The sequence below is a fragment of the Hyperolius riggenbachi genome, chromosome 1 (assembly GCF_040937935.1).
Source record: "Hyperolius riggenbachi isolate aHypRig1 chromosome 1, aHypRig1.pri, whole genome shotgun sequence".
Classification (NCBI taxonomy): domain Eukaryota; kingdom Metazoa; phylum Chordata; class Amphibia; order Anura; family Hyperoliidae; genus Hyperolius; species Hyperolius riggenbachi.
The window spans coordinates 347,392,193-347,406,013 of record NC_090646.1 but is presented as its reverse complement, the minus strand read 5'-3'; the positions used below and the strand labels follow the sequence as shown (position 1 = coordinate 347,406,013).

The 13,821-nt window shown below is 46.9% G+C and overlaps 1 protein-coding gene across 3 annotated transcripts in view; it reads right to left on the bottom strand.

The window, feature by feature from the left end:
• C2CD4C (C2 calcium dependent domain containing 4C) overlaps positions 1–13,821 on the bottom strand; it is an 82,522-nt gene that overhangs the window by 41,263 nt on the left and 27,438 nt on the right. Inside the window, exon 1 of one of the 3 annotated variants that reach the window (XM_068271247.1) lies at positions 10,626–10,712. The exons of 1 other annotated variant lie outside the window; for it this stretch is intronic. The gene's annotated coding sequence lies outside the window, so the exon portion shown is untranslated. Of the gene's footprint in view, positions 1–10,625; positions 10,713–13,821 lie in introns of those variants that run through there. One more of the 3 variants, XM_068271248.1, reaches the window with a different exon arrangement.

Genomic DNA, 13,821 nt, shown 5'->3' with positions numbered 1-13,821 from the left:
TTTTTAATGTTTCAATAAAAGAGCTTTTTTCACGTTTGGAAGTGCCAGCCTCCCATGCGTTTTCAACAGTTGTATTCTATGCAGGTAATTCCCGGTTAACGAATGAGTTGGGACAGTAGGTTTGTTCTGAACCTGAATCCATTTTTAAGTCGAAAAGCTGTTAATCTCTATCCCCTGCACCTCCTACGTGCCCCCATTTGCCTCCAGTACCCCCCCCCCCCACCCCCCACCATGCTACTCTGTCCCCTTCTGTGCCTGTATGTCCCCTTCACTGCCTTTGTATCCCCTCTGTGCCACACTGTTTACTTTTTTGCCCGATTCCTTCTGTGCTTCTCTGCGCCTGTTTGTCCCCCTCTGTGGCTCCGTCCCCCACCTGTGCCTTCCTGTCATCTCTGTGCTTCTTCGTCTCCTCTGTGTATCATTGTCCCATCTCTGCCTCTCTTCCTCTTTGTCCACTCTTTCCCTTCTGTGCCTCTGCCCCTCTTTGTCCCCTCTGTGTCTGTGTTCCCCACTGTCCCCTTAGTGCAGCTGTCCCTTCTTTGTCTTTGTCCCCTCTATGTCTCTTTGTCCGGTCTGTGCCTCTGCCCCCTTTGTTCCATCAGTGCCTCTGTCCCTTCTGGGTCCCCTCTGTGCCTCTGCCCCCTGAATCCCTTTCAGCAGTAGTGGAGTCACCTCCCAGCCTGAGTCCAGCGATGTCCGTCTAGCCACACCGCCTCCTGCTCCCTCTAGTGTACATCACTACTTCCTATATGTTATGTAACGAACAGGATGCATGCTGTGCATAAAAGCCGGTGTTGTGTCTGATCGTGCTGCCTGTAAATTTACGCTGCTCCGCATGTGCAGTATGAGCCTGTGCTGCCACATTTCCTATTTAATTATGCTGCTGTTGCTAATCACCCCAAATATCTTCGCAGCCACACCACCTACCTATCCCCAAATTTTCAGGGTAGAGAGGGGACCCCCCAAACTAGCTCTGTGTCAAATTGTAGCCCCCAAGCCCCGCTGGTCCACAAGATAGTTTTCTCTAATCTATCTCGGAAACCGGTGGGGTTCGGGGTCCCCTCTCTACCCTGAAAATTTGGGGGACTGTAGGATGTGCAGCTGTGGAGATGTTTTGGGGGGATTATAGTAAAGTTCCCATTGAGCATGCATGTTACTTAGTGTTGAAGGCAGCTTCCGGGCAGCACGATCAGACATTACTCCGGCAGGTGGCAGAGATAGGAGGACCGATAGCTTTGGACTCGGTTTGGTGGTGAGTCTAACACTGCTGCTGCGGGCGACATGCACCGGGACTTGGGAAACGTTTGAAGCGGTTTATTCATACTTCCCTATATGGAAATTATGTCATTGTGTCAGGATCGGGCCATTCGAATGGGTGGGTCGTGCTTTCGAGGATCACCTGTATGTACATTATGACCTCTTCAACATCTACAAGAGTAAAGCTGGTCATACACTATACAATATTTTTTGGGACACAAAAATTGTGTTGCCACCTGCACCTCACCGACAATGTGATCAATCACGGGATTATTATTGATTTATAAAGCGCCAACATATTTCGTGGTGCTTTACAAGGTAAGAAACAAACATGGGGTGCAAAATAATACAGATGGTGGTATACACCAATATACAAAATAAAGAATTGGTACAAAGTACAGAATTGGTAATAACAGTGACAGAATTAATATGAATAAATGTGTAACAAAATCCAAGACGCAAAAGGGCAAGAGAGCCCTGCCCTTACGAACTTACAATCCAAAAGGGGAGGGTGGGGGGTTGTATTCAATATTCCTACCTAGGGGAAGTAATTTTAGGTTATCTGGTAGGAAGTACAACTTAGCCAGAGGTCAAAAGGTGAACTGGCCTAAGGTAGAGCAGAAAAAGTACATTTTGAGGGCACATTTAAAGATATCAAAGATTGGAGAGTGACGGATGTGTTGTGGAAGAGGATTCCAGAGGAGGGATGAAGCGCATGCGAAATCTAGTATATGTGAATGTGAGGAGGTCATTCTAGAGGAGGACGATGGACAGTCATGTGCAGATCTGAGATTGCGGTTGGGTTGGTATCTGGAAACTAATGAGGAGATGTAGACAGGAGAGAGATTGTGGAGAGCTTTGCAAGTTAGAGTTAAGATCAACCTTTTTTTTATACTGTGCGCAATGTTGACCGTAATGTCAATCACCGTGCCACTGGATTTCTACAGTTATTCCAGTATACTTCACACATAAAAGTGGTGATGAGATCTGCTTAATCTACCTCACCTACGCCTGTCAGCACAGGTCACATTGCAGCAGGGTTGCCAACCCTTGGGGAGGGTTTGTACTTGTCTGCGCAAAAAATACTTTATTTTGCTTTTATAAACCCAAACCAGGTTTGTGGAATGAATTATTTTCTTCAGTGACACCTTGCTGATGTGAACATTACTAAATCAAGCTTATAGTAACATAAGGAAGCTCTTTCAGACCTCTAGAGAGTCCATGTTAATATCTGTGAAGAAGAGGGAAATGCGTTAAGTCATCTCTTCCATCAGCTTATCTCAGGGGGAAAGAATGAGGATAGACCTGAAATATCCACCATCAGTCAGTATTTTCTTTAAAACAGGTCAGCCAGGCAGGTCTGTTGCTTTCAGGGGAATTGTTGCACAGTGTTATCAAATGGTTCAGATACAAAATTAACATATCTATGAAAACCTTTATGGCTCTGTTTTTCACTTGCTTTTAAGTGGATTTATCATTACAATCACATCTCCCATGAATCAGCAGGACACATATTGGTTTTAGCACGTACTATTTTTAAGTTTTTCTTCTCTCTGGGCACAAATGGAAGGCAATCGGTACAATCAGGCTGGACTGAGGTATTTTCAGCACAGCACACCACATCTTCAGACACAGCACAAGGCTCCAGCACAGGTTTTGTCATGAATGTATTATGTAATTTATAATATACCATCTTGAAGGTTGAAATCCACATTCATTAATACTGGGGCAGACTTATTGGGACCAGAACCTGAGTCCCTGAATGTTGAAATACGTAGGGGTGAGTCTGGAAACACGTGGATACTGGTGCACCTGGAAGGAGGATTAGTGCACAGCGTAAGGGCAGCTGGGGGTGTGCAACGGTATCTGACCATGGTGGATGCTGACACTTCTTTCAGATAAGCCTATTTACAGCTGTTACATTGTACACGCATTGTAACTGGATTTTACAACAATAAATGTTATGGTTTTACACCATGGGGATGTATGCTCTTATGTTTTAAAGTTACCAGGAAGAGTTTTTGCCCAGATCAAAGGAGGGCTGATGTGCAGTGTACAAGTGGGAACACAGTGAGTGTGACCCACTTGGGGGAGTGTGATGTTCCCGATACCACTGTTTCCTGGTGTGGGCATTCTCTTGTATGTTGTGCAGTGGTCACACTGGTGAATTGATAATGCTGGCAGATTCATCCACTATGTGCAGTATACTTTCTCTATAGGGTGATCCCTAAGTCCCCGTAGAAATATTAGTAACATTGATCAGATGACATTTCGATCTGAGCACTGCTCCTGTTAGAATAGTACTGATTGGAGATAGATTTGGTCTTGTGAGAAAGCGACCCCCTATATTTACAACTATATTTGACCAGACTGCCTGGATAATAGTCTGAGGCGCTATACCGGCTACCTGAGAGCTACGCGTCTGCGCAACGCGTTGCATCTTTTAGGGTACTAATAAAGTGTTTATTTATGTCAGTCTGCTTTTGGAGGTTAGTTGTGAGAAAGCGCAAAGGAGCCGCCGCCATGAGTCAGCGGCGGGCGGCTCCTTCAGCGCACAGCGGGCATCCGCACGGAGAGGCAGCCGCCTCCTCGCATCATGAGGCAGCTGCCTCCGTGCATCAGAGTGTGGAGCGTGAGGAAACCGCCGCGTTGGACGCGGCGGTTGGTACGCGGCTCCCCGCTGCGGAGACTCCGCAGAGCGGGGCTGGGCTGGCTGGGACGCATAGTCCCTCAAGTTTCAGAGTGACGCGCGCGCGCGCACTCAGACTAAATTTATGACTCTTAGGGGAGAGTCAGCTGACCAGGCAGGTCAGCTGACCATAGCTCCACTCCCCATTGGTCAGCAATCAGGGAGGTGCTGGGGGACACTTAAGTGTATATATACTGCCGGCTGTTCATTCTTCTGGTGTCTGGCGTTGCGTTCACATACGTGGGAGCACCCAGATCCGTTAGTCAGATCCGTTAGTGTGCCGGGACCAGCAGGAGCTGTAATCCTACACTAAGTTAGATTGTTGATAGCTTAAAGTACTAGTTTGATTGTGATTATATGTTATGACCTTTGCCTGCCTCGACTATTCCTCCGAACTCTGACCTTGTACCCTGATATTTCTGATACCTGTTGCCGAACCCTGCCTGTACCTTGACTCCGCCTTGCCTACTGTATCTGTACCTATCTGTCCGTGTATTTACGACTTGGCTTGCCCGATCTCGAGAACCGACCTCACGATTGGAGGCGGTTCCTAGTCCCGTTAGTGACACTTGCGCCTGAGTGTCATTTTCGGACTTTCCTTCCTACTGTCAGTCTGACTCCTCCCGTCTCGGAGAGCTCAGACCTGTGGAAGGAATCTGTGCAGTTCTCCTTGCTGCACTGAGGCTTGTCCTCTGTATTACTGTTGCACCAATCACAACACTCTACACAGGTGACCAGAGGTTAGTTAGTATATTGGATTATCGGTGATACTGCAGATCACATATAATCTGATATACGTCTGTATTTCCCGTGATACTGCAGTTCACCGGTAATCAGACCTCTCTGTGCTTCACCGAGCGTTACAGAACGCCAGACCAAAAATACTATGGAACGCACTGATCCTCTGACGGTGCTTGCCACTTCGGTGGATAGCATTCATCAAGCACTAGGCCAGCACAAAGCCTTAATTGATGCCTTATCAGGCTCTGTGAGAACCCTCCAGACATCAGTTGATTCAGTGCGATCCCCTCCCAGTGATGACATACGTATGCCTGTCCCTGATAAGTTTTCCGGCCACAAGTCTGACTTCCGGAATTTCAGGAGTAGAGTGTTGTCATATTTTGAGTTAAGGCCCCGATCCTCGGGGACTGAGACCCAACGGGTTATTTTTATTAAAACCTTGTTGACTGGAGACTCCCAGTCGTGGGCATACAACCTGCCCGCTACCGATACTGCCTTGACCTCAGTGGAGGAATTCTTTAAGGCCATGGCCATAATCTACGACGACCCTGACCTTGCGGCATCCTCAGAGCGAAAGCTCAAACTCTTACGGCAAGGCAGAGGGTCGGTCGAGGATTATGCGGCAGAGTTCCGTAGGTGGTCAGTCACCTCAAGATTTGATAATTTTGCCCTCATGGACTATTTTCTGTCTGGGTTGTCGGAGGAGGTTTCCGACCTAATGTTGACTGTGCCCGAGCCCAAGACAGTTGACGAGGCCATATCATCGGCCATTCGAGTAGATCGCAGGCTACGCCATCAGAGGCAGGCTAGGAGTAGTCACCGTGTCAGGGTGACTTCATACACAGTACCGGCTGTTACATCCCCAGTAACTACAACTCCGCCTATCTCAACCTCTCCGGCCTTGCCTCCACCAGAGCCAATGCAAATTGGTCGATCTAAACTGACCCAGGTGGAGCGGAGGAGGAGAATGACGGAACAACTGTGTCTATACTGTGCGGAGGCAGGTCATAGGGTGCGAAACTGTCCTAACAGGTCGGGAAACGGGTCTGCCTAGGAATAGTGGGGGGTGACACCCTAGGCACACAATTTTCACCCCTTAAAGAGAAAAAACTGCTTCTCCCCTGTATGATTACATGGGAGAATAAGTCAGTAGCCACTGAAGCATTTCTTGATTCCGGCTCAGCGGCTAATTTTATGAGTCTTGCATTTGCTCAGGAGTTGGGTATTCCCCTCAGTCCCGTGAGTCCCCCCATTCAGGTCACGGCGGTGGATGATTCCCCGCTGCAACGGGAGCGCCCACTGTCACAGACTCCGGAGGTGAAAGTCACCATAGGGGTTCTGCATGGGGAACTGTTACGTTTTTTTGTGTTACACATGTCCACCTCCACCATTATCCTAGGCATGCCGTGGTTGCAAACCCATTCGCCGCAAATAGACTGGGCCACGGGGCAGTTAACCACCTGGTCACCACATTGTTTCCAACAGTGTTTGGGGAAATTGACATTAGGGCAAACCAAGGTTCAGGTGGGAGGTGTGCCAGATCAGTACTCTGAATATGCCGACGTATTTTGTCCCAAGGCAGCTGACAAACTGCCCCCTCATCGGCCATTCGACTGTCCCATCGATCTCCGTTCAGGTTGTGTACCCCCTCGGGGTCATCTGTATAATTTGTCGGGACCCGAGAAAGTGGCCATGGGAGAATATATTCGTGAGAACCTAACCAAGGGCTTCATTCGGCCATCTCGGTCACCCGCCGGGGCAGGGTTCTTTTTTGTTAAGAAAAAGGATGGGGGCTTACGGCCATGCATCGACTACCGGGGGCTTAATAAAATCACAGTGAAGAATCGCTACCCTTTGCCCTTAATAGATGACCTTTTCACACAGGTCACGGAGGCTAGGATATTCTCGAAACTGGATTTACGGGGGGCATACAATCTTGTGCGGATCAGAAAAGGTGACGAATGGAAAACGGCCTTCAATACTCCGGACGGGCATTACGAGTACCTGGTGATGCCCTTTGGGTTATGTAATGCCCCGGCCGTTTTTCAGGAACTTATTAATGAGGTCTTTAGAGAGGTGCTGGGGAAGTTCGTTTTGGTTTACCTCGACGACATTCTTATATTTTCTAACAATCTTTCTGATCACAGAGCTCATGTCAGATGGGTATTGAACAAGCTGAGGCAGAATTTATTATATGCTAAGTTGGAAAAATGCATTTTCGAGGTCACGTCGGTAGCTTTCCTGGGATACATAATCTCTACCTCGGGCCTGTCTATGGACCCTGCTAAGGTCTCCGCGGTCTTGGAGTGGCCACAGCCGGTAGGGTTAAAGTCCTTACAACGCTTCTTGGGGTTTGCAAACTACTATAGAAGGTTTATTAAGGGGTACTCTACTGTAGTTGCACCCCTCACCAGTCTTACAAAGAAGGGGGCAGACACCACTCACTGGTCTCCCGAGGCCGTACAGGCATTCACCACTCTAAAAAGATTGTTCTGTTCGGCACCTATATTGAGGCATGTGAACACTTCTTTCCCATTTATAGTTGAGGTAGACGCCTCAGAAGTTGGAGTGGGGGCTGTGCTGTCTCAACGTTCAGGTCTTCAGGGGAAATTACACCCGTGTGCCTATTTCTCCCGGAGGTTCTCTCCGGCAGAGAAAAACTATGATATAGGCAACAGGGAGCTCCTTGCCATCAAGTTAGCCTTTGAAGAGTGGCGTCATTGGCTGGAAGGTGCGGAGCATACGATCATGGTTTATACCGACCACAAGAATCTCGAGTACATCGAGGGGGCTAAAAGATTAAGCCCCCGACAGGCTCGATGGTCGTTATTCTTTTCGAGGTTCACATTCTTGATTACATACACTCCTGGTAGTAAGAATACCAAGGCGGATGCACTCTCTAGGTGTTTTGAACCAGAAACAGCACAGCCCTCTGTTCCTGAGACCATTGTTCCACGGAAGTTGGTGCTAGCCGCTACTGAGACTTGGGAGAACTGGAAGGAAACTTTGGGTCCTTTCCAGCAGGATGTCCCAGAAGGAAAACCTGAGGGGGTTTTGTTTATCCCGCTGCCCTTTCGGCTCCAGATTTTGGAGTTCGTTCACTCACACAAGAATGCGGGACATCCTGGGGCGTCTAGGACGCAAGATCTTGTGGCAAGGTGTGCATGGTGGCCCTCTCTGGCAGCTGATTGCAAGGAGTTTGTCAGGGAATGTGCGGTGTGCGCAAAAAGCAAGCCCTCCCGGCTGGCATCTGTTGGTACCCTACAGCCTTTGCCCACCCCGAGTGAACCATGGACCCACTTGTCCATGGATTTTGTGGGGGAGCTTCCGAGGTCAGAGGGCATGTCGGTCATCTGGGTGGTAGTCGACCGCTTTAGTAAAATGGCCCATTTCGTGCCCTTGAAAGGACTCCCCTCGGCCCAGGAATTGGCCGACCTGTTCATCACTCATATTTTCCGGTTGCATGGCATCCCGGAGGACATAGTTTCCGATCGGGGAGTCCAGTTTGTTTCAAAATTTTGGAGGGCATTCTGCCACCAAATGGGCATGGGACTGTCATTTTCATCGGGTTACCACCCACAGACTAATGGCCAAACTGAGAGGGTCAACCAATCTTTAGAGCAATTCTTAAGATGTTACGTGGCTGAAGCACAGAATGATTGGGTTAAATTCTTACCTTACGCAGAATTTGCGCACAACAACTTAAAGAGTTCTTCCTCGGGGTTCTGTCCGTTCCAGATAGTGACCGGGAAGTTACCTAAATTTTCCCCGTTGCCGGTTGCGTCCAGTCCGTTTCCAGCCTTGGAGGCCTGGCAGAGGACATTTAGGGACATGTGGAAGATCGTAAAAGACAACCTTGTGAGAGCATTCCAGAGTCAGAAAAGTCAGGCTGACAAGAGACGCTCGCTGGAGTGGAAATTCAAACCAGGAGATTTGGTTTGGGTATCAACCCGTCACCTGACCCTAAAACAACCCTCTGACAAACTTGGTCCCAGGTTCGTGGGTCCATTCCCAGTTACTAGGAAGATCAACAATGTCACATACACCGTTGATCTTCCCACCAGCATGCGTGGAGTAAGGTCTTTCCACGTATCACTGCTCAAACCCGCAGTCCTGGTGGGTCCCACCCCTCCTCCTCCTGTCTTAGTCGATGCCCAACCCGAGTATGAGGTGGAGAAAATCATAGATTCACGTACTGTACAGAACTCGGTGCAGTATCTTGTACATTGGAAGGGTTACGGCATTGAAGAGAGGCAATGGGTTCCGGGGAACCGTATGCATGCGGACAAGTTAGTGAGAGAGTTTCATACGGTACATCCAGAGAAACCTGGAAGGAGCTGTCCGGAGTCCACTCCTCGGGGGGGGGGGGTACTGTGAGAAAGCGCAAAGGAGCCGCCGCCATGAGTCAGCGGCGGGCGGCTCCTTCAGCGCACAGCGGGCATCCGCACGGAGAGGCAGCCGCCTCCTCGCATCATGAGGCGGCTGCCTCCGTGCATCAGAGTGTGGAGCGTGAGGAAACCGCCGCGTTGGACGCGGCGGTTGGTACGCGGCTCCCCGCTGCGGAGACTCCGCAGAGCGGGGCTGGGCTGGCTGGGACGCATAGTCCCTCAAGTTTCAGAGTGACGCGCGCGCGCGCACTCAGACTAAATTTATGACTCTTAGGGGAGAGTCAGCTGACCAGGCAGGTCAGCTGACCATAGCTCCACTCCCCATTGGTCAGCAATCAGGGAGGTGCTGGGGGACACTTAAGTGTATATATACTGCCGGCTGTTCATTCTTCTGGTGTCTGGCGTTGCGTTCACATACGTGGGAGCACCCAGATCCGTTAGTCAGATCCGTTAGTGTGCCGGGACCAGCAGGAGCTGTAATCCTACACTAAGTTAGATTGTTGATAGCTTAAAGTACTAGTTTGATTGTGATTATATGTTATGACCTTTGCCTGCCTCGACTATTCCTCCGAACTCTGACCTTGTACCCTGATATTTCTGATACCTGTTGCCGAACCCTGCCTGTACCTTGACTCCGCCTTGCCTACTGTATCTGTACCTATCTGTCCGTGTATTTACGACTTGGCTTGCCCGACCTCGAGAACCGACCTCACGATTGGAGGCGGTTCCTAGTCCCGTTAGTGACACTTGCGCCTGAGTGTCATTTTCGGACTTTCCTTCCTACTGTCAGTCTGACTCCTCCCGTCTCGGAGAGCTCAGACCTGTGGAAGGAATCTGTGCAGTTCTCCTTGCTGCACTGAGGCTTGTCCTCTGTATTACTGTTGCACCAATCACAACACTCTACACAGGTGACCAGAGGTTAGTTAGTATATTGGATTATCGGTGATACTGCAGATCACATATAATCTGATATACGTCTGTATTTCCCGTGATACTGCAGTTCACCGGTAATCAGACCTCTCTGTGCTTCACCGAGCGTTACATTAGTCCACTACTGCCTCCCCAGAGCTGGCGCCTCTGTTCATCAAAGTCATGGATAATAATCTGTTATTACACATTGTTGTAAGGACATTTATTTTATAGGATCTGTGGCTAGGGAGCTCAACTTTTGTATTGGACATTTACCAATCAATAATGTACCATCTTGAAAGTTGAACTCCACATTGATTAAGCTCTACTTACTGGGCCAGACTTATCAGAACCAGTGCTAGGAAAATTGAAGGAAAACTGAAGAAGATGTAGAAGGGATGATAGGAAAAAGCATTTTTATTGGTCTCTCTAAACCTGTGGAGTAGCTAAAGCACTGTGGGCCTTCGTGTGAGTTTTACATTGGGCCCCGTCATGCACTGTATACATAATAATTGGTATGAAGTACAAAAAACTGCCTAGGACAGCTGCAGTGTCAGAGAGGTGTAAGCAGGGGGAGGGAACAGATTGTTAATGACTACCTCTATTCAAAGCTCATACAGAGGTAATCTTTACCAGCATACCACAAATGAAGAGTTAATACAGTGGTTGAAAGAGGACCTCTGATGGGCCCATCTGGTCCAAGGTTGCCACCTCTGTATGCACTATTGGTACGTCACTGCCCTGAGGAACTGCTTCACTTTTGCTTCAGTTATGCCCCAGTGACTACAGTTCGTTGCCATAGCTGCTCTGAAGCAAATAAGTTCATAAGTAACACTCCCACACAAGTTAGTCACAGGAACATCCATTCAGCTACAGCAGTGTACAATATATAGGTAAAAGCTGTTTTATCAGTACTGCTGTGAACATTACTAAAGTGTGTAATCAGGAAAAGGAAAACTATAAGGAAAAAACTCTTCGATAAAAATAACACTGTCAAATTCCCTATGTCCCATAAATATAGTAGGTAGATGGGCGTTAGCACATGTGTGTTAGATCTGTAATTATTTGGAACGATGCCTTTATTTCATAGGAATTTGGTTCGGTGGTCCGGTATATTTACACACCCTATTTTCTGAAGACATAGACGTTGTTCTGTATAATATGTTGAAGCAGATAATGTAAGGAACAAATAACAGAATAATGCTGTGTATACAGGTCAGTAGAGGTGGCACTGTTGTACCCTGACTTTATACGTAATGGCTGACTAGCACCTGTGTCTGATATAGTGAGGTTTTAGAATATTGTAATTTGTTAATTATCTGCCACATCCGTAAAACCACATTAATACTGAGGTTGGATATGACAATAGCAACAGTTCTATTTGTGTTGGTAGATATCCTTTTTAGCTTGATAAATAAATGTAGTGATTTCTGTATAGCTCCCAACTGTCCCTCTTTTGCAGGGACAGTCCCTCTTTGAGAACTAAATTCCCCGCCCCTCTTTCTTCTTTGAGTGTCCCTCTGTCAGGACTGATGTACAGCAGTCACTCAGTAGCGCCGTGCGGTCCACATCAGATAGCTACCAGAAAGTTCTTCCACCTCCAGAGATCCCATATAGGTGCAATATGTACCTAAGTGTGCAGCTCAGTACACAGGATAAAAATGGAAAGGGAGTCTCTCAGTGGAAAAATATAGAAGACACTTTTATTTGAGCATATATGTGCAAATATGCAGATAAAATCACTCACTTTCATAGGGTCCTACTTCAGTAGGGACCCTCTTGGCACAAACCCTTCCCACTCAATGTGGTACTAGATCAGTCTACTTGCGATCAATTAATGCACTACATGCCCGCTCTCGTCCAGGACTGGACTGATCAATGTAAAGATATGTATATTTCTCCTGAACTATAGTTTAAATTGACTCTGAACTTTATTCTCATCCTTTAAATTATTATAGTTCTGACTTTTCATTGTTATTATGAAATACAACTAATGATGAAAGATAGGACCAGCGTGGTTTGAATGATAAAATTACCTTGCTTATGAATTCTTTGTGATATGTGTGATGAGGGGTGTGGCAGGGGCAAGTCTAGAGGTGCAGCAGGGATGTTTCTTAAAGTGTCCCTCTTTCTTAACTCAAAAAGTTGGAGGTATGTATCTGTGTATGTGATTGATATACAGATTGGTAATGGTTACACTATAATCTTCTGTTGCTTGATTTTAATTTTCATTTTAAGTCACAACCTAAAACAAATACTCTTAGCTGCTATGAATGTTCCTCAATGTGGACCTGAATGTCAGCATTACGTATGCAAAGCTAAATTCCTTCGGACATGTGCAGCTGTGCATCTTTCTCCATTAGTCTCCAACCTAACATTTCCCAGAAAAGCATAGATGGACACAACATGAATAAGTCAAACAATTACTTTGCGGAAACTTGCTACTGACTCATAATTAACTGAACAGCTGCTTGGCAGGGAGTGCAGAAACAACAGTTCACACCTTTTCTCCAGCTATTTATGCACCATACTTGACACTGTAAAGAAGGGGGCAGTCTGACCCGAGCAGTGGGAAACCCCCCAATGATAATTGGGGTATATTCCACACAATGTGTATTGAAAAAGCAGTCAGAACTAGGCCTTTATAGGTACTGCACTCTGGCTGGCATTGCTATATCATCCATAAATGCCAAATGCCAAGCTGTCTCTAGATTCAGACGTTTCTTAGCTGCTGACCTGAAACAAACATTCAGCCAGGGAACTCACAGGACATTTAGAATATTTGATCCCTATATCCCCACCGGGTCAGTGACTTGGGAAATACAAGTCACTAGATCAGTATGACAGTCAAACAACTAGAAGTTACAGAATATAATATAGTGGGGGACTTTGTATTTCTCTCAGCTCATGTTTTCTTTTAGCTACTTGTATATTAGAACTACCCTGAAATAAATAGCAATAATTTACTAAGCACATGCTATAATACATGTACAGAACAAGTAGCAACAGTTTTCTATAGTTATCAAAGTATAACTGCGATTGCTTGTAAAATTCATGGCCAGATTTCCTGATAATCAACACTAGTTGGCTGCTATCGTTTTGTTCCTGAACAAATGATGTTGTCCTATAAATATATTTCAGTTATTTGGCCTACATCGCAATTTCTGACCATGTGTTCTCAAACAGAAGGTAATTGCAGGCCATTCTTTCTAGCACATGTTCATAAAACAAAACCATAATTCATTACAAAAGAGACAGCAGTCAAGCAAATCATCCCCTTATGCCCTGTATGGCAAGCAGGTATCTAGTGTCACTGGTTAATAAGTCATTCCACTTACAAGCGAGTTCAAATATCCAAAACACCCTTTAATAAAAGTCACCCACCATACTGTATATACTTTTAGGCCCCTTTCACACTATGTTGCACCCCATTAGACTTCCCCGCCGCAAGGGCAATGCAAGTCTATGGAGACTTGCACACTTAACGCAGTTTCACCGCATTCCTGGCGCAAAGTCTGTAGTGCGTTGCCGAATGATCTGTGCCTACTGCACAGATTGTGCAGCAATGCAAGTCAATGGCCAACGGGAGCGTGGTGTACACATACACTGACTGACGGGAATCCCAGGGATGTACTTCCTGCCCAGCATGACACTGAGTGGTAGCGGCGCTATGCATATGACCCTATCACTGTCATCGTTGGTGCCGCAGGGTCATATGAAAGCTGGTTTCTGTGAATCGAAACTCAGGTGTGCAACTGGCCTTAACCTTAACCTCTTCCTAACCCCTTTTTGTCCTGATAACCCTAACCTGAACATTTTGCTTGGACTTAACCCATT